The sequence below is a fragment of the Delphinapterus leucas genome, chromosome 18 (assembly GCF_059928025.1).
Source record: "Delphinapterus leucas isolate spDelLeu-1000000601 "Yukka" chromosome 18, BTC_Dleu_Yukka2, whole genome shotgun sequence".
NCBI lineage: Eukaryota > Metazoa > Chordata > Mammalia > Artiodactyla > Monodontidae > Delphinapterus > Delphinapterus leucas.
Window position 1 is genome coordinate 4,646,690 of NC_143146.1, and position 22,097 is coordinate 4,668,786.

Consider the following 22,097-nt stretch of genomic DNA (forward strand, 5'->3'; position numbering starts at 1 on the left):
ATCACTGTGGCTTAGATGTTTTGTCAAGTAACAAAGAGACTTTTGTGTTTGCACGTAAAGGGACAGTATCACAATAAATATATTGGGTTCTAAGAAAGAAGGCATTTGTCTTTAATTTGCATAACACTTCTGAGCTCTGTCTGGGAGAAAATCAACAGCTTTTCAGAGAGCAATAGTTTTGCCTTGTTACGTTCACACCCTGTCCAAACAGGTCTGTTAAATCACTGGGCAGGAACACCCTGCAGGAAGAAGTGGCAGCAGCGTGCTGTGGTTTCATAACATTGAAATTCTATCTTTTCTGTCAAATGTCAGGGGTGATACAGCATGGAATGAAGCCTGCCTACAGCTGGTGAAAAGGGCTTAAGAGGAAAGAAAGAAAACAACTTTAAATAGTATCGATTCCAGAAAACAGAGGACACTGGGAACCATCTAGCTGCTCACCAGCTGCTCTTAGGTGGGCAATCAGGGGTGACCTGCTTGCAAAGGGAGACACCTGCCAGGTAACAAACAGAGGCAGCGGGGACCCAGGTAGAGTGCAGGGAAGATGTGAAATAAACAAGCTGCCCACAGTGCCATTTCCGTTTCAAGTTACCTAATTAAGCAATAAACTAACTTAAGATAATCCCATGCTTGTGCAGGGATCCACAATATTGTCATGGTAAAAGTGGAATTCTAAAAGACTGCCTCTGGAACAAGGAAAATAAATTAGTCTGGAAACTTGAAAACAATTTCAAATCTGGTAAATATCTTTTTCTTCAACTTGCTTAGCTTTTCTCCTGACCTTATTGATGTGACCCATCCTAAAAAGTACATGGCATATACTAGGACACTAATTAGAGACTATCTGTAGTTGTATTTTTTTTTTGCGGTACGCGGGCCTCTCACTGCTGTGGCCTCTCCCGTTGCGGAGCACAGGCTCCGGACGCGCAGGCTCAGCGGCCATGGCTCACGGGCCCAGCCGCTCCGCGGCTTGTGGGATCTTCCCAGACCGGGGCACAAACCCGCGTCCCCTGCATCGGCAGGTGGACTCTCAACCACTGCGCCACCAGGGAAGCCCTGTAGTTGTATTTTGAGAAGTAAAATCGACAGTATATTTTCTGAGGTCAAAATTTCGTACTGAATTAGCCGGTTAAAGAACATGGATATGATGACTCAGGTGCTAGGACTTTTTGTGTAGTGAAACATTTAAAAATATTTTCTTACGGTTTATTTCCATAAAGTTTAAATCCAGTATCTTAAAGGTAATTATAAAACAAATTCTCATCGAATGTTTTCTTGTCATTGACAAGGGCATAAAATCCAGAAATCTATAGTATTTTTTAACTTTTAATTTTATATTGGAGTAGAGCCGATTAACAATGTTGTGATAGTTTCAGGTGCACAGCAAAGCGACTCAGCCGTACATATACATGTATCCATTCTCCCCCCAATACTACTATTTTACACATGAGGAAATGGAGATTTATTGCTTCAGAAGATAAAAAAGAGAGGAGAGGAGGAAGTTGAAGCACTTTGTTGGGAGAAAGCAAAATAATTAAAACGTTAGTAAAAGAGAGAAAATTGATCAGTTGATCATATTGGAAGAGGTGATCTAAGAAGCCCTCTGATAAAAGATTTAGGAATAGAATACCATGAAACCAGTTTCAAGAACTAAGCAAAGTTGAGGCAAACCTCCACGTATTTGTGCTGAAGAAAATTAGATTGCCAGAGTCCAGAAGTGGGCTTAGAGATGTATCAATGTGGAAGAAAAATAACTTAATGTGGTGTGAAAAGATAGGTAGTTTATCTTTTTTAGTGCAGCATTTTTTGCCAAAAGAATGTTTTTACCCATTACCCCAGTTCCCATGAGCCAGCCTTTGCCACAGATGCAAACTTCAGCACCATTCGCTACACTTGCCATTGGTGAACCTGATCTTTATCCCCTCCCAGTTATTCTCCTCACTGGGCTGACAGTTCAGCAGTTAAGAGCTGTGGAGATAAATAAACTATCCGAGTCGACTATAAACTGACATTGTGTTCCTCCTCTCTGTATATACAGCCAGGAGATACAGTGTTACGCTGGGCACAAAATTTGAGGAGAGAGTGTTCTAAATGTAGAGAATGGATTCGTGGAATTGTTGGCTTTACTCACAGCCCTGAAGACCTGGATAAGTCCCAGAGAAGTTAGAGGGAGATGGTCTTTCGTTAGTGCTATCCTTGGCTATGGAGTTCCTAGAATCCTGTGAATCCTTTCGGGATTTCTCAATCATTACTTTTGTTACATGAGCCATGATTTAAAAATCCATCCACTAAAGTAGTGTGATGGAAATCAGTTGGTGGGTTTTCAAGAATGCCAATGCTGGGCTTCCCTGGTGGCACAGTGGTTGAGAGTCCGCCTACCGATGCAGGGGACACGGGTTTGTGCCCCGGTCCGGGAAGATCCCACATGCCACGGAGCGGCTGGGCCCGTGAGCCATGGCCGCTGAGCCTGCGTGTCCGGAGCCTGTGCTCCGCAACGGAAGAGGCCACAACAGTGAGAGGCCCGCGTACCGCAAACAAACAAAAAACCCAATGTGATATCACGATTATATTATTATTAGAAATGTATTTGGTGTAAGAAAAAAAGTTAATTATCTGTCTGCTACCCACAATCTGAGAAAAAGTCCGTCGCTGGTTCTTATAATATCTATTAACATAGTTGCCTAAGGAATAGGGGGTGTCATATGACCCAGTTTTGTTTCCAAAGAGACTACTGTAAAAAAATTATGAAGCATTTTTAGTATCAATAAGGAAAACTTAGTATAGTTGTGATATGGTTATGTTTAAAGATTGCTCTAAATAATATGCTTTCAAATTATGGGGCTCGACCTCTGTATCAGGCAGAATCGACTGGGGAAAACAAAAGCCCCATTTTTTTTTTAGCCAGAGATAATTTAACACAGGATATCGGCTAAACAGGAATTGGAGAACTGGAAGACAAAAAGGAACAGGCGAGGTGCCACAGTGACATACACTCCACGAGCGGGTGATGAAAGTAGAAGAGGTCGGCATTATCAGGACCTGGAACTCCTGGTAAGGAGGTTGAGGTTGAGGAGGTCTGTGAACTGGGGCCGGACATCTGAGCCGGGAGGTTGTCCAGCTGGGGCTGGCGCTTCGTGAGCTCAGGGAAGACTGTGCCAATCTGGGACCCAGACCTCTAAGGAATGGTGCTGATGGACAGACAGCTTTTGAAACCCCAGGATCTCAGACAAAGGCTCACAGAACTGGGGTCCAGACGTCTGAGGAGAACGAGATGCCTGTAAGCTGGGGCTAGTGTTTCTGAAGAGCGTGATGTAGCTGGTCTGACAGTGAGGAAAACATCTGGAAATAGAACCAGCTGCTATTGGAACCCAGAGCTGCTGCCAAAGGGAAGGGTCATTATGGGGGGAAACTGGCAGACAAATAGCACCTAGGGAGCAGAAGGCCCCCTTCCTCCTCCTGTCTCTCTCTTCTCTCTAGCAGCCCTGCTGGCATAAACTAACAGCAAGCTAGCCAGCAAAGAAGTGGGGTCTGCACTTTCTCTCCAGTAGCTCCAGAACCGAGGGAAGATTCGAGGGGAAGCACAATAACATAGCACCAGCACAAGCCACGATGCTGGATACTCAGGGTTCATGCACAACTGTCCACACACATTTGCAATTCCACACAGCAACAACAGTTGGATTATTTGGCCTAATAAGATGAAAGCATCCCTTACACAAATGAAGACCTCTTGCCCTCTCTCCAAAAACAAGTGGGAGACATAAAACCAAAGAGGATTCTATGAAATCTGTAACCTTTGAGCAGTTATGTTAAAAGAAGTCATGAGGTATTGGTGGCTGCTCCACAGTGTGGGCGGGGAGGAACTGGTCTAGGATCCAGGGATTCCCTGGGACATCTCATAAACTACTACATTGTAAAGGAAAAGTTAATGGAAAACTATAGCAATCAAAACAAGTCAGGGCCATGGAAGTTTTACGAAAGAATGAAATGAACCTTCAAGAGTAAAAGTTCTAGTTATTCCAACAGTTAAAGAAACCAGCTAGCTAAGATTCCAGGAAGGGGCAAAGGGGACATTAAAGAAGGAAGTTAGTCCTCAGTTACAGAAACTAGGACTGTGGCAGCTACTGAGAATCACTGCTTTCTTGCTTGTTGGATACATATGTGTTTGCATATGTACCACGTTCTTGCTTGCTAATTCTTTATGTGTATAGGGGTGCCTATCATCTATCTACCTAGCTATCTATCAATCTTTCTATCATCTATCAATCTATCTATCATCTCTATACTAGTACTTTCCTATCTTCTTTCCCCTTGTTAATTTATATAAGGGTTGCAGGTGGTAGGTAACTTTATAATTTAGTCTTTAAGTGAAGAATATTCAGGTGGGACCATGACTGAATTTGAGGAATAATTAACACTGTCCCTGTGATAGATACACTGAATATTATTATAATGAACCAAACTGATACATGTGTTTTAAGAGAGATGAAACCCTAAATCCCCATGAACTTGACTATTAGTTAGGCATGAAAACGATAATACAGATGAATACTTATTGGTGTTGCTATTTGTAATATCTTCTTGTGATTTTTTTTTAATACTTAAAACCTTATGTGAGATTTCCATTTTATTCCACAGTGGTAGAAGATTTGCTTTCTCACTGTAAACAACTGGAAAACTGGACAAATGTGAAATAATTTTTTTCAGACGCTGGAAAGCAGGCAGAAAGGAGACAGATGAGGGGAGCCCCACAGGTGCCCCACTTTGTGTCTGGAGGCACATTGCCAAACCAACGCAAGAGCAAAACCTAAGCTGAGCACGGTGGGCTCTTTGGGCTGTGGAGGCAAGGATGATTTGGGAGGATGGACAGCTGGAGGTCGTGAGAGAGCGAGTACCAGAGAGGAGGGCTACATGGGGAAAGAGTTCTGAGACGTACACAGGCGTCTTTTAAGTCTTGGACTGAATATTCAGCTGTCCCTGTGTTGCTGAAACTCCATGAGGTTGGGAGAGAGGATCACTGTGGTTCAGCCCTTGCTGGACAATTCCCTTAGCCCTGAAGGGCCAGAGTGAAGAAACCTTGTTGACCATGGGGGTATTTACTCCACATTCCCAAGTAAGGGCTGCTCTTGACCCAGGATGTCATGCTCACAACAAAGGCTCACCTCCTCTCCTCTGAAGACGTTGTGATGTAATGACATTTAGCACTGACTGACACTTATTCTGGGCCTTGAACTGTTCTGAGCATGTCACATATAATAACCACTCTACCCTCAAAACCGTTCTATGAATTAGACACTTATTATCCCCATTTCAACAAGGAAACGAAGGCACAACTAAGGAGGCCCCACTGTTTTTACAAATGGAGCCAGAAACTGCACCCCAACTCCAGAGTTTACCCTCTTAGCAACTATTTCTCCTCTGCCTGGAAGTAGATATGACAATGACCATTTCACTGTAATGGGATGATGGTTATTTAAATTTTCTATAGTTTGCTTATGTGCATTTTTAAATGTTTCTAAAATGAACATGTTCTGATTTTGTAATAATAACAGATTTATTTTTAGCTAAGAATATAACAACAGTTGTGAACAGTGTACAGAAGTGCAATCATTTTAGAAAGCAATTTGGCAGTGTGAACCTGGAACAAAAATAAGACTGTTCCTATCTTAGGTAAGGTTGGATCACATGTTTTAAAAAATGAATAGTATATATAAATTTAAAAACTGAGAAGAGGATAGGATTGTGAATTATTTTGATTATTTTAATTTGCTTTCTGTGCATCTATCATATATTATACAGGAAAAATATAATTAATCTTAATCAGGGAAAATGGTAATTTTAAGTTCCCATTATTTAGCTAGTAAGCTCATTTGTAGGATTTTTAGTAACAGGTATTTAGGACACTATTGTTTATAGTGATGAAACCTCATGAGTAACCTATATGTCAAAAATAAGATTAATTAAACAATGATATAGTTATGTGATGGAATATCATGAAGACATTGTTATCCTATTTTTGAAGAATGTTTAAGGACTTGGAAAATAATTCAGAACATGTTAATAAAAATTAACATTTTCAACTGTATATAACCTCTGTTTCCAGTTTTGTAAAAATAAATCACAAAGATAAATACATATTCTTCCACCCACACCCCACCGCTCACACGTCACAGGGAGACACCAAAAATGTTAAAAGTGGTTCTATCTGGATAGTGAAATTAGTGTGATGTTAATTTATTCTGTTATCTTTCCAAATTTACCACGAGAAAGATGCTTGTTTTTTCTTCCATGAGCAATAGACATGTGTTCCTAATGTAGAGGCAAACCATTTGACCCTACTTTTGTACAGTTGTCAGGAATTCAGAATGATACAGAAATATGTTTTCATTTCCTTGGTGCTTACCGGTGACTTAGGGATGTCAGCCTTCTTATGTAACTGTAAAAGTTCCAGCTTTCTTCTTTGCCAACCATTTTATAATTATTATTTGGGTGTGAGTAAATATAACAACACTGGGGAGAATATGAAGGTTTCTCGTTCATCATAGAATTTACTGAAAAATAAAACGTGTATATTTTAGTTATTCAGTATAAAGTTTTATGTAATCATTTTTAATTCTCCAAGAAAAATAAATCATTAACATTACCTAGCCTTCAATGAGTATAATGAATATGCACAGTTCATATGGTGATGTTTGTAAATAAAAAAGCAAAGCTCACATTTTTATCAGTAATCAGTTATTTTTCTCCTACATTGTATACTTGCAAAATTGTTTATTACATTAGTCTGCAGAAAGGTCACATTTGATTGCTGTTTTTTAAACCCTTATTGTTTCAGCTACTAGTTCTTTTGGTTTCTTTCCTCCTTTAATTTCAGACAAAACCGGTCACTGATTGCTCCCTCAAAAGATGGAAACACTTGATAGGCAGACATGCCTATTACTTGGCAGAAGATAAGAGGGTAAAATTCTTGGGAGATAAAAGCAAGTTTATTTAGAATGATAAAACTGAAATCTTGAAAATCTTAAAATGTTTTGTGATTGAATTATCTGAGAAAATGAAACAACCATGACTTTTGTGATTTTGATGGATTATCACAAGTTTCAAAGAGAATCCCAGGCCAACATTTTAACAAATATTTGTGATTATTTGAGTTCCTGCCTGCATTGTTAGCTACTAGGCTAGAGTATATAATGATGTGATGTTCTCTAGATTGCTGTCACACTGATGCAAACTAGCAAAGCTTCACCGGTGAAAGTTCGCCAACAGGCTCTGTAGGTCATTTCCCAGTAGCAGGAATCATCTAATCAATTCTGGGGATTAAAAAAAATAATAATAATAATAAAGTGAATTCTGTGAGAGTAAGAATCAATACTCTTATGTCTTCAGTACTTAATAACTGTATCCCCGGCACTTAGTAAGGTCTCTGACACCTGCTGGGCTTCCAGTAACTCGACGGTGAATAGAGAAATGGATGTGGCACCACTTTAAAGAAACACAGTTTAGGCTGCGTCTACATCATGTCACAATTTCTCAAATGGGCTGGAAATTGAATTTTTTTGTTTTTATCCAGGCTCTTAGATTTATGAAAAGATGCCTAAGTATGTTTCCCTGGAATGTTTGGACTTTGGTAAATTTGAGTTTTCATATTTTATTTTTATAAGTAAACAACCGGAATAAAATGAATTTAAAATTTTATGCCTTACTAGGATAAATCAACATAAAAATATATAACACCTATGGATAAGTTAGTGGCCTGTATTTTTTTTAAACCAAGAATCAAGATTTAAAATATCTGACCTGACGTTCATATGTTCTTGGTGGAAAAACAAAGTATTTGCAACAAGGGCTACTCCTGAAAACCAAGATTTTTTTCTGTCACACTTAGAAGTGGTTTCTCTTTTGCATTAGTGTTATTACCTCATGCAAATTTAATATTTTAGCAGAACAGTTAACAAAGTCTAGTTAAGCAATGCTGTTATAACATGCAGTTTATATACCCTCAGCTGGCTAAGACAATTCAATACTTAGCAGCTGCAAAATGAGAATGTCAAAACAAAAGAAGCCCAAAGAATTTAAGCTATTTTAGGACTAAACATTTAAAAAAGGCAATCAGGCAAAGGAGAGAAAAGCCAAATAATATCATAAATATGGACAAGTTTCTTTGAGAGACTGAATTCATTAAACTCCCAGGAACCAGGAGCACCTCCTCTCCAACTTTAGAGCTTTTGGCTTAAGGCTGATTTTTAAAAAATTTATATTCAACAAATGAAAGTGACCTTACTGATCTTACACTTTATACACAGTCAAAGATGTACTTCGGGTAACCTATTCCTGCTTTTTTTTCCTATAACAATTTTTCAACTATGACCTTCAAGAATTAACTATTCGGGCTTCCCTGGTGACGCAGTGGTTGAGAATCTGCCTGCTAATGCAGGGGACACGGGTTCGAGCCCTGGTCTGGGAGGATCCCACATGCTGCGGAGCAGCTAGGCCCGTGAGCCACAACTACTGAGCCTGTGCATGTGGAGCCTGTGCTCCGCAACAAGAGAGGCCGCGATAGTGAGAGGCCCGCGCACCACGATGAAGAGTGGCCCCCGCTTGCCACAACTAGAGAAAGCCCTCGCACACAAACGAAGACCCGACATAGCCAAAAATAAATAAATAAATAAATTTAAAATGCACAGTATTCCAAATCATTGTATAAAAATAAAATTATCATCCTTTGTACACTCTAATGATCACTTAAAAAATTACCTCTGTAATTTGAAGTTGTAGTTTAGTTTTATTGCATTCTTCATGCCTTTTCTGCATATTTTGTCTTTAGTTTTCAGTTCTTACTTTATTATTTTTTGGATTTTCTAAATTTTCTTCAATAAGCAATATTTTTGTTTTACAAAAATTTAAAAAATTTTAACATTGAAACTACATTGAAATGTGAGGTAAATGTCAATCCATTAACTCAAAATAAATGAAGAAACATTATTCTGGTGAAATGGTATAAGTGGAAAGTCTGTTGAATCAACAGTGCATTGCACCCTCAAGGAAATTTGCAATATTGTGTCTTCTGCACAAGTAAAATCTTGGTGACATATGTGAAAACATTCACAATTTTCTTGGTGTGAAAAAAACTACAACTGCCCTATTTTTATTGCTTCTTGTATGCAATAAAAATATAACGTTTCCTTAACTGACACACATAAATTTACTATATGTTAGAAAAGAGATTAAATCTGAATCCATTCTGCTTTCATCTTATATACTTTCATCCACTTGTCATGCTCCCACACGAAAGATTTCTAATCAATCGTGTAAGTCCGAGATTGTCTTTTTTGCTTTTTTAACACCATGTAACCTCAATTTAGTATTCGGCAATCTGGTACATATGAGTTTCTAGCTTATGTGGTAGTTTAATTTTTAGAACAATAAAACCATAGGTTGTTTTTGTTATCCAATATATTCTAATACACGAGTAATTGTCAAGAAGACATTATAAGGAGTTAGTAAACATTGAATATCTATATCACAGTTATATTGCTTCATCTAAAACCCTAACAGGTTATTAATAGCATTAGTAAAAGGACACAGGTGCAAACTATCAAAGTGAGCAAATAAGGTCCATTTTTAGTAATAAAAAGAGAAATTAAGAAGCCGTCTGAAAACTATGGCATTTGTTCAGTAGTAAATATTAAAATATAAAAAAGCAAAGTTTTAAAATATACTTTATATGGTTAAGAAAATATACTAAAGCACTATGCAAGATACTTTCTCTTTTTCTCACCCTCCTTAGTAAACTTATTATAAAACCATGAATACATACCAAAGTTTGAGAAAATTTTAAAAGACATTATCTATGTATAAAATTTGGCGATATCACTCCAAATCCTTTCAAAAGATAAAATATAATATATAACCAAAAGCTAAATGTAAAGAAATATAATATAGATGATAAACAAAGTGTTAATTTCTATAATATAGAAAGTGCTGTCTGATAATTACACGATAAAGAAAAAATATCAATAGATAGAAAATTCGATAAGAATCCCTTCATGGTCCACTGTGAATACTAGTGGACAAGTGTGGTCATTTATATTTAAATTAATTAAACAAAAGTTAAAATTCAGTCTCTCAGTCACATTGCTACATTTCAAGAGAATACTTCTACTATGTTGGAAAATTCTATGAAAAGCTGCTGCTTCAAATTTTCAGCTGATAGAAGAGCAAATACAAATGGCCAACTGGCAACAACAAAAAAAAGGCCCAAATCACTAGTATATGGCAACAGTGATTACAGTAGCAGAGTATTATTTTACACTCACCACACTGGCAAAACAAGAAAAGAGCAAGCGTACCCTCCTTGCCTGGGATTCACTTATTCTTACCATTGTCATGGACCTACAATGCGGCATATCACTTTTAAAAGCAAAACAACAATATTTATTTAATAACATTTTATAATATGTGTGTGTGTGTGTGTGTGTGTGTGTGTGTTTTGTATAACTGTCTTGACAGCAGTATCATTCCCGGTAATCTCTCCCACAGAAATAAAAGTCCAAGTCCAAATGAAATATGTATGACGGTGTTTATGAAAGTCTTGCTTGTAATGACCAAAAACAAGCAAATAAACAGAAATAAAACCTAAAAACAAATAACTGCCCATCAATAGGAAAGCAGCTGAATATATTACATTGTACTCACATCTTGGAATATTCTGCAGACACTGAAAATAATAAGTTAAAACACTACCAGTTGACTTGGAGTGATGCCCACAAAGAGCTATAAGTGAAAAGGGAAAGATTTAAAACAATGTGCATTATATGAACTTATTTTTTTGCAAAGCAAAAATGACGAATACATTTATGCACATACTCACACATATATGCCAATACACGAATGTACATAAATGATTATCTGAGCTTGGAAATATATGAAGACTACAAATTGGACTGCTCATTTTGTCAACATGCTGTGGAGACGAAGATGGAGAATCCGATATGGGAAAAGGGACAGTTAAGCATAAAAACACTTAAAATGATATAGGATTTGATTATTAATGTAATCACATACAATTATATACACCTATATCTGTGTAAAGACATTAAAATAATTTAAAAGAAAATTCATGCTTTCTAAATCTAGAGAAAAATTTTATAATCCACACTGAATTTTAATGCACGTTTCTATTCCAAAACACCAAATAAGATTTTTCTCATGGCATACTGCTTAATTGTTTTATTTAGGTGTCAGTTATGCTTTTTCTTGTTTACATACAGATGTATCTAACACAATCTAGGAAAAGCATAATTGGTTCAAGTAACCCTAATTAGAAGGTTAAGATACTATAGCAATACCATCCAATAGAAATATAAGGCACATTGTAAATGTGAGCCAATGTATAATTTAAAATTTTCTGATTACCACATTAAAAAAAGTGAGAGGAAACAGGTGAAATCAATGTTAGTATTATATTCTTTTTAACTCCAAATATCCAAAACATCTTGTCAGCAAGTAGTTAATGTAAAAATTATTGAAATACTTTTCATTACTTTCTCATATTAAGCCTTTGAAAACCCGGGTATATTTTACACTCTCAGCCGTTCTCAATCTGCTTGGCCACCTTCTATGGAGCACCCATAGCTGCTGGAGTGGCCAGGGTAGAACTAGGCAGCTGGAAATAAAAGGAGGGAACTGATCAAAAAATGTTGCAGTAGTAAAAATTTTGCTCATGGTATAGAGGAATTCAGAACTGTCTAATATATTTTTTTAATCTGTTCATTGGCACATGCAACATGTAATAGATAGCATTTCCAGAATAAAAATGTTGTCTGATGTTTCACAAATGGTTCCCCCCCAACAAGTTTTAGTGAGATACAACTGACATGCAGCACCGTATAAGTTTAAGGCATGCAGCATAATGATTTGACTTACATGCATTGTGAAATAATTACCACAAGAAGCATCCATCACCTCATATAGTTATAAGAAAAGGAAAGAAAAAAATGTTATTTTCTTTGAGGTGGCGAGTCTTGGGATCCACTCTCTTAACTTTCACATACACCATACAGCACTGTTAACCACAGTCATCCAGTAGTAAAATGGTTTCTTTTATAAGATCCATAAGGACATGTTTCCTTGGTGCCTGCAAAAGCTGTTCTTCTCTCACACAAATGGTCATTTTAGAAGTAGGTCATTCTCCATTTAGAATGGAGAAATATGTATGTGTTTGTGTGTGTGAGTAAGTGAGTATCACTGTGTATGCTTCTTGTAGAGTCTGAAATTCTTCCTTTAAGAAATTCATTACAATCATCTACAGAACTTTCCTTTTTTTTAAAATGCAGAATCTTAACGTCAATCCAATTTCATGGATTCAGAATTTCCAACTGAGATGAGTGCCCATCAATGACTTTTTAAAAAAATGCTCACCTCATGATTCTGAGGTAATAAAGACTGTTTTGTTTTTGTTTGTTTGTTTTTTTTGCGGTACGCGGGCCTCTCACTGTTGTGGCCTCTCCAGTTGCGGAGCACAGGCTTCGGACGCGCAGGCTCAGCGGCCATGGTTCACGGGCCCAGTCGCTCCGCGGCATGTGGGATCTTCCTGGACCGTGGCACGAACCCGTGTCCCCTGCATGGGCAGGTGGACTCTCAACCACTGTGCCACCAGGGAAGCCCAAGACTGCTTTTTGATGAACCCTGTTTGAGAAGCTTTGCTTCCATTTTTGGCCTGCAGGCATCTCAGCACTCTAGTTGTAGACATTTCTCTCGTGTTTTAGTGTTACACCCACTCCCGATTTAGTTATTTTTGTCCCACTATTATTTTCCCTTCACCTTGAATATGATCTTTCCTAACCTGATACTGACCACAGTGAATTTTCAATACAAGTTATTCAACATAGAAAAAAATTGAGAAGCATTAACACATCTTTGTGAAATGTCTTTACTAATGCATGACGAGGCTTCGTTGCCCTGGGCAGTTAATTTGCCTGCAGAGATTAGTAATGTTAGAGAAGGAAGACAAATACGTAGTTTCTGCTATGAAAAACAGAATTTTGCAGCAAAACCATTCCCTGTGCAAAGGTCCATTTACTGTGTGGCTAAAGACTGCTGTTTCCTTTCCCTTTTCATCAGCTTTATGAGTCAACAACCAAGACCAGTGCTACCTACCCTTGGAATTCTCCCATGTGTAGGAAGGATAGTTCTTCTGCCTACGACAGTACAGAGGAAGGGGGTATGACATGGATGGGATAAAAGAAAAGCCCGGGGGCCTTGGAAAGGAATCAGAGGGGGAGGAGGTGGAGGCACCTCAACATCCTGACACCCAGGGGAGGGGTGGGGATAGGCTCAACAACTGAGGACAACGTCGAGATCTCCCGTTTGGGATTCTGGAGAGCAACCTCCTCTCAGGCCACCATATACCGACATGGGAATGCCCGTCTGCAAGGAATATGAGGCTCTGTGACGTGGGCGAGCAGCAGGGGACTTGGGGTGCGCCTTTCCACACTGGCCCTGGGTCCACGTGATATATACTAGGGTCAGGCCTTGCAGGCGAATGAGGGGACACTTGCCAGAGGGAGTAAGGTGAACACAGGGACGGATGGAGCCTGTGCTGCTTGGGCTGGGAACTCAGGGAAATGCACAGCACCATGTGGGGTGAGGTGCACCTGGACTCTCCTCCAAGCTGAGCGGAGTGTGCTGAGCTGCACCGACTGTAGACGTTAGTCACCAGTGAACCCTGAGCGAGCCTTAGCCAGAGACAGAGTGGTTGGAAGTGAGAGCTTTGCCCAGTGACCAGAGCACAGCGAAAGCATAAAAAGAGAACCAGAGCTCCCTGGTAGTGAGGAAACTGTCATAAAACCCAAGGCCACGAGTCAGATTTTGCAACCAGACACATCTTAGGGGAGACACTTGGAGGACGAAGGATGCTCGTTCAACAGAGACTGATAACTGCCTATGTCAGATTAGAATATGCTTTAAACCAGATGTGACCTTTAATTTTTTGCTTGCTCAGAAGAAAGGCCAGATTACTTAAATAAAAACTTAAATTAATCATTCTGCCTACCCATTTTGTAATGAGAGTTAATTTTTGACTTCAACAAATAGATAAAGGAATGAATGATTTAATTAAATAATCGTTATCATACGGATATTTGAACTGTGCTGAAGGAAGCACAGGAGCTGTAAAACAAAACAAAACAAATTTTATGGCAAAATGCCCTTTTCTGCAAGTTTAAACAACAATAACAAAAAACCCACTTAGGAGTTAATAACAAGATATGAAAGAAAATATAATTATAGTAAATCCAGTGTGATAGTTTCTATAGAATACTGTTACTAGTCAAAATATACCCAGGAAATAATACAGTGTGGAACCAATGACTGGGCTTTATTAAGATACATTTCATTCCATCCCTTAGCAGCTCAACCCACGTCCAGAAAGACTCTTCACTTGCCTACTTAGAACAGAACATTCTCTGCACAACGATCAGAATATGGCTTGAAAATCTGCTTCTCCTTCTCCTCTTCTACTAAGTTTAAAAATACTTGTTGCCCTAGGAGAAAAGCTGATTCTGATATTTCCATTAAAAACCTATATCTAATTAGTAATGACATTATCTTGTAATTCTTTGAGTATGAAACTGAAAGACAACAAGAAGCACAGTCTAGCTCTATTTTTCAGAGATTAATATTGGGTAATTGTTAGTGAACCAACTTGCGTCAGGCAGTGAAGCCAATATACTGACACTGGGTTGTGGTGAAGGAAAGGGCAGCGTTTATTGTAGGGCGCCACACAAGGAGGACGGGTGGCTCATGCTCAAAACCCCCAAACTCTGCAAAGGGTTTCAGCAAAGCATTCTTCAAGGCCAGGTAAGGGAGGGGGGGCGGTTCTCAGGGTGTCTGATCAGCTCATGCATAATTCTCTGAGTAGCTGATGGTGAGGTAACGGGGCAGTATCACAGGGGTTAACATCAATTCTTAAGCACCAGTAGGTTTGGGCGTTACATGCTCAGGATCATCAAGTAGATAATTTCTTCCATTTGGTGGTGCTTTTAGCATCTGTGAAACAACTCAGGAAGCATGCATCAGATACTATTATCTGGGTACTTCACAGAGGAGCTACGGCCGAGAATATAGGGGAGGGGTCTGTCCCGGGAAGACCCCATAGGGTTCTGCTCAGTTACATAAATATAACTCATTTTCTTTTCCTATCTGTTTTATATTCAAGGACTTTTCTGATTTGTATATGAAAGTTCATTTTTGTTCAGTTGTTTTCAGCTGTTCAGAATGTTCCTTTATCTTTATCAATAGACATTTACTAAGTAGTCTGCCATGTACTCTGTTAGACAATGAATTGCCTAAAGGTGATTCATTTTATACTAAATTCAAAAGGAATTCAATTTCACATATTTCAAAGCATGGACTTGTAGGATTTCAAAAGTATTATTTTACTTATTACCAATTATTATGGAAAATTTCTAATTTGTTTCAAAAAGAAGAAAGGTGAGCATGAAGAAACCGCATGTGCTCATCAACAATTATCTCATGGCCTCTCTGCTTTTATCCCCACTCCACCTCTTCTCCCTCTTCCAGATAATTTTGAAGCAAACCCCAGACTTCCTATTATTTCATCCAATAAAGGTTTTTAATCCTGGGTGGGTGGGGGACACTAAAGGGAGACTATTTATTATTGACAATCACAATTGTTCAGCTCTTACGATTAGAAAAGAAAGATTTCAAAGGAATTTCTTTTGACATCACAGTGGACTACATTCCAGAAAATCCACAAACTGCATCATTCCATTTATATAACATTTTGAAATGACAGAATTATAGAAACTGAGAAAAGATTAGTAGTTGTCATGGCTTAATGAAGGGGTGGGGGTCGTGGTCGTGATATTAACACGAAAGAAGTCAGCTTTGGCAGCCCACTGATGAAGCGTCCTGCAGGGCTCACTTCCTGCCTGGTACAGTACTGGACAGCTGAATCTAGGGTGAGCTCTGCATGTCAAACACTGGCTCTACTTCCAAAATAGTTCTCCCAAAGGTTTCATGATCAACTACTGTCCCCTTTGCAGTAACTTAAGCTTTGTTATTGTGAAAGGGTTTCATTTAGATGGAAATTTAGTCTTTTGAGCAATCTGTCTTACATTGGCCCCTAAATTAAGACTGTAGAAGTCTTCCTGAGTCTAGACTCTACTCCTTAATATCGCCACCACATATCTACAGAAGTCTGTTCTTTAAATGTTTGAAACAAAATTAGTTAGATGCACAGCCTTTGCCAAAGTAAAACTTTAAAAATTAGGTTCTGTTCATTTACAGAATTTAGAGATAGTATTTCTTCACAGATTATCATATAAATGGGACAAACACTTAAAGGTGTGTGATTCACAAGATATTAAATTACGATTCGGTTACAGTAAGATGGATCTTGTTTATAATTTCTGTGACTTTTCACTTTTTTCTTTTTCTCTTCTCTAATACCTCAAATCAGATATTTCATGATGTGGCCATAACCCTTGCATCTCTCAATCCACACACAGTGAACAACTGAATACGACAGCTAGAAATTCTGCCCACTGGGAAGGTCTGCCTTCACCAGGCAGACAGTGAGTTCTGAGAAGGCTGTAACCATGCAACAGTTCACTTCCCACTAGGTGCTCATGATTTTGCAGAGCTCCATGTTTTTATTCCTCAGTCAATTGTTCTTATGAAACTTCTGTGAGGCCACTGGTCAGCTTTCAAGCTCCAGCTCATGCAGACTTATTTGGACCTTTCAGACCTGCTCAAGCCTGATCTCTTAAATATCATTTCTACACGGTTATGGATTACTGTGGAGAACACCCAACCTTATGGTGCAGGGATCAGATTTTCATCAGTTCCTGATGGGCAATGGTTATGTAAAGTCTGAGACATGCATTCACTGTCTAGTAGATCTAGTAGATCTCAGAAGAAAGCCAGATACAGTTCCTTTAAAGAAGCATAAGGTATGCGTGCAATAGGAGATAACTTTTCTCCAGCATTTACAGATCTGTGCTGGCACGATCCTGTTTGAGCTTGCCAGAGTCAAGTTCACTTGTCATAAACACTTCAATTATCACTGGATATTCTAAGGCCCAAATATTAGAGAAGCTTCACCAGCCTGGGCCTGATGCAAAGCCTTCTCTTGCTCTATGCCTCACTCAAAATAGCAGCTTAATGGGATACATAGCAAATAGACCTGACTAAATATGCTGTATGTTGACTACAAATACAAAAAAGATCCACATGTATGATGTGCCACATTTTAGTAATTGGAGGTGCAATGTGCTGCATCTTATCTTCTGCTTTGGAGAGGTAGGTAAACACACTCCAGATCCCTGGACGCTCAAATTTCCATGGGCTGGTGGGCTTCTGAATTTTCATGGGGTTTATCCCATATACTCTGGCATTCATGTTTGCTATGAAGACACTGTAGTTTTCACTGCTCCTTGCCCCACAGACTCAATCAGCGCAACATCAATGAAACAAAGCAGTGACACATTCTGTATTAAAATTTTTTTACAGACTAAATTATGGATGCTTCAGTAGGTCCTTGCAAAGCAGCAGGAAAAAAAAAAGAACATTTTCCACATCAAAGGCAGGGTTAAAGGATCTATGTCGATTTGCTATGATTAGAGAAAGAGCCATAAAATAAAGTAAACGGTATCAGAATACAAGAATGCATAAAGACAAATCTAATGAGTTAGAAAATAGAGATTAAGGAGAGTAATAAATAAATAAGTAAATAAACTGAAAAGCTGGGTTTTTGAAAAATTAATATACGAAATATATATGTTTCTATGTAATTTAGATAAGAAAATATTTAAAGCTCAAAATTTGAAAAAGAATGAAGGAAGTAAAAAGGTAAGGAAAAGAAAAAAACCAAAATAATTTAAAATAATAATAATAAAATAACTTTCTTAATCTGTTACTAATATATGTTTTAATCTGGGTGAAATAAATACTTTTCGGAAAACTATAACTTTCAACAATGACTGCAGAAATGATAGAAAATATAAACAGCCCAATTTTAGTAAAATAAATAGAAGAAAACTTCAACATTTTACTTTAATACAAAGCATCAGATTGCATGGGTAGTAAGTAAACAATGTTAAATATACTGTGTACAATGTTAAATACCATACATTTAGCCCTTTCCTCATGTGTTTAGTGTTCCCAATTAAATATGATACTGTTGCTTTTATTTTTATTGTATTAAAAAAATACTACTTATGTTTTATCATTACATATTTTTGCCAAGAACAGATTTTGAATCTTAAAATGCTATGCCAGTATTAATGTAGATCTTCCATTTTTCACTTTAGATCTATGAATATGGTGAATTATATTAACACATTTCTTAATTCTAAAATATCTTGCATTCTTAGGTTTACCCCAATTTAGTCAAATTCTATTATTCTTTTAAGATGTTGCTGAATTCTATGGGCTAATGTTTGGGACTTTTGTTTACTACTTATAAACAAATTGGTCTGAAAATATCTTTTTGGACCAACATTTTTCATATTTTTAATTTTTCTTCAAATAGATTAGCAGCTTTCATTCTCATATAATCCAGAATAGTGCTGTCTACCTCTCTTAAGCCATGCTTCATTATAATCCTTTGGTTGCATTAGGTTCACACTCATCTATCTTATTAAGAAAAGTTAATGTTATTTTTCCAGATCACATCGTTAGTCATAGAATTTGATCTAAAACTTTCAATAAAAATAGCATACCCAGGGACTTCCTTGGCGGTGCAGTGATTAAGAATCCGCCTGCCAATGCAGGGGACACAGGTTCGATCCCTGGTCCGGGAAGAACCCACATGCCGTGGAGCAACTAAGCCCGTGCGCCACAACTACTGAGCCTGCGCTCTAGAGCCCGCGAGCCACAACTACTGAGCCCACGTGCCACAATTACTGAAGCCCGAGTCCTAGAGCCAGTGCTCCGCAACAAGAGAAGCCATCGCAATGAGAAGTTCGTGCACCGCAACGAAGAGTAGCCCCCGCTCGCCGCCAACTAGAGAAAGACTGTGCGCAGCAACGAAGACCCAACGCAGCCAAAAATTAAAAAAAAAAGGCATACCCAGGATTGGCTACAAAATTTGTAAGACCCAGTGTAAAATAAAAATGCCGGGCCCCTTGTTCTAAAATTATTAGAAATTTGAAGATGACAACAGCAGAGCATTACACCAAGCCTGAGGCTCTTCTGAGTGCAGGGCCTGTGCCATTTCCCAGGGTACAAGCCCGTGAAGCCAGCACTGGTAACCCTACACACCCCTGTCATAAATCCACAGGATGTAGCGCCAGAAGGGACTGGAAACTGTACCTTGATTTCACAGAAAGTTGAAATAAGGAAGTTACCGTAGGTCATGCTTGCACAAAGCGTTGCTGTTACATTAGGCTGGGGTGCCGGGCGCGGGGATGGTTGACCGCAGTCCTAAGGTTCTAGACATCACGCTTCTAAGCTTTACCCTGCCAGGTCTAATTTTGGTTTTGCCAGGTATATCCTCAGTTGCAACACATTGCTGATTGAACTGCTTGTACATGGGGAAGACTGTCCAATAGCCAGTCTGTTCTTATTGCTGCAATAACTTAGAAGATGTTTATATTCTCTTCTCCACTTGTGCTGTTAATACCATCAATCCCTTAGCTATTTTCATACCATATGGACCTCAGTTTCAGTACTAGCAATCTCTTTTAAAATGACTACATAGATGTTCTTGAGAACTAAGTAGTGTAACAATACCTACTTTGTCCTCTGAATTACTGTAAGGCACGTCGACAGTTAAAGCCAGTAAATGTAAAAAGGCAGGTGTAAGGGTCTTAGGAGCAAGCTTAATAACCTTTCTTAACTCATGAGCTACAGAATGGAAGCCACTCCCAAAATGGCAAAATTAGGTTGTTTCAGCAAAAATGGCTGGTCCTGATAGACATTTTGCAAAGAATATGGTGGCTTATTACCAGTAAGCAAGTTTTTTGTTAACTAAGTTCTGCTTCCTGTTTATTATGCAGAACCATGGCATAAATGTCCACTTGCAGTCTCTGAGGACTGAAAGTCAAGATTTATGTCACTAAAGAACATTTACTTTAAACCCTCACATTTAACAATTCTATGCCTTCTGAATGAACTAGGCCCTCATTTTTACTTTAAGTGGTGTTAGGACATTTTGTCCTTGATGAATTATTGTCATTTGGGTTCTAAAATCATTTAAAAATCACTAAACATATGAAACTTCCTGTGAGAATTAACTAGCAATTACTCTTCTATTGAAAAAGAGAAATCGTGGTATAAACCCATTAAATACTCTTTCCAAATTCAAAAACAAGGACCAATGTTCTAAAGTACCTCATAGGTCTTCTTTTAATCTTCAGTGGAAATTATTTATGATATTCAAAATTTTTACAACAGTTTAGTTTTTGAGTTAACTTTTAAAATTACATTGCCTAAATTTTTTATTTAATATATAAGGGTCACAAAATACTATGATAAAATTATCTTTACCCATGTTTACAGAATTTAACTTGGACTAAATAATAGAAATGAATATACAGATTTCAAAATGGAGACAACATTTTCATCTCAGGTTTGAATGTAATTAGTACAAGCACACACATTTCTTGTATCTGTAGATTACTGAAATGGCTGAACCTTAGAGATTAATGAAAACAAAGAAAGCCCCAAAGTAAAGTAAGTGCTTTGTCTCAATCATCACACATACTACTTTATAACTGAAAATTCAAAAACCACATGAGAAGGAAAGTTCTTACAATATTCTAACAATGATGTTGAATTCTGGGTAACAGAGATACAGGTGCTTTCCTTCTTGTTTTTTTTCTGTCTTATTAAAGTGCCTGCTGTCATTTTTGTAGAATTTTGTACGGGCTAGAGAAGGCAGACCTTGTCCCCACAAGAGTGTTGCTTGGGGATGGGGGGGAACAGAGGTCCTTCTCTGCATTGCTGACATGTGGCAATACTGTAGGTGCTCCCTAGATAGGACAATTAGAGATGAGGCAGCAAAACTGCAGATGACCTGTGATCCATGAGGCAAGCTTTCTGTGTGTCTCCCTGTGTCTTCATGAAGTTATTAAATTCATGAAAACATGAGTGAGATTGGACTTTTAGCATGAAAATACTAGAGGAATCCAGATCTATGTATCAATCAGGATAAAGATGCAATAAATAAAACATTGCACACAGATGCAAAAGTGGAAATGAAGACCAAGAACCCAGAGGAAGCATGGGAGAAGGATGCTGAAGTCACAAAGGCTGGGAAATTGTGCACTTAGCTAACACTCCAGGGCAGCCTGCCTCAAACTGTGCCTGGATGCTATCCCCAAATCAGAGGTAGAGTGTGGAAACTATGTAAGATTGGCATCACAGGTTCTGAAAAGATACACTGTTCAAGAGCAGTTATTTCAGACAGAGAGTCTGATATGGGTTTACTAAAGAGATGGAATCCAGTAGGAAGGAAGGAAGAAAGCAAGGGAAGGAGGGAGGGAGGGCAGAGAGGGTAAGCAAGCTCCTCAGTGTCTCACCCCTGGTGGATGGTGAACTTGGATTCAATCTAGAACTCATGTGCTTCACAGTAAGCTTTTTGACTTGTTAAGAAAATACTTTGTAGAAAGGATGGCAAGAAAGGAATCTGGAAATCAGTGAATGGCACTGTCTTGGCTGATGTGTGTAGGCAGATGCAGACAGATGGAAGAAGATGTGGCGCAGATGTGACTCAACTCCCTGATGCTGCAGCTTCCAGTGACTCTCGTGTTATAACCACATTTTCTACAATGAGTATTTATCGCTCAAGAAAGTAAGAAAAAAGAAATATAGGGGTTTTATTTTAAAACCATACATGTATGGCACATGAATTCATTTGAGTATTAACTTGTGATTTTTCTGAGTTTTTTCCTCCTTTCCCCCTAAATGGGGCCAGGACCTTTTGTTCCCCTTTGTCAGGCTTGTAACAAGAGTAATATGTGCTTATAAGCAATGAGCGATCCAAAAATGAAATTAAAAATAAAGTTCCATTCACAATAGCATAAAAAAAGAATACTTTTTAAAAATAAATGGAGATACATTCCATGCTC

The 22,097-nt window shown here is 38.3% G+C and overlaps 1 protein-coding gene across 1 annotated transcript in view; it reads right to left on the reverse strand.

Moving 5' to 3' along the window:
- Positions 1 to 1,061: 1,061 nt before the first annotated feature.
- LOC111176325 (uncharacterized) overlaps positions 1,062 to 22,097 on the reverse strand; it is a 46,208-nt gene continuing 25,172 nt past the window's right edge. The window contains exon 4 of the mRNA XM_089899808.1: positions 1,062 to 6,551. The gene's annotated coding sequence lies outside the window, so the exon portion shown is untranslated. The remainder of the gene's footprint in view (positions 6,552 to 22,097) is intronic.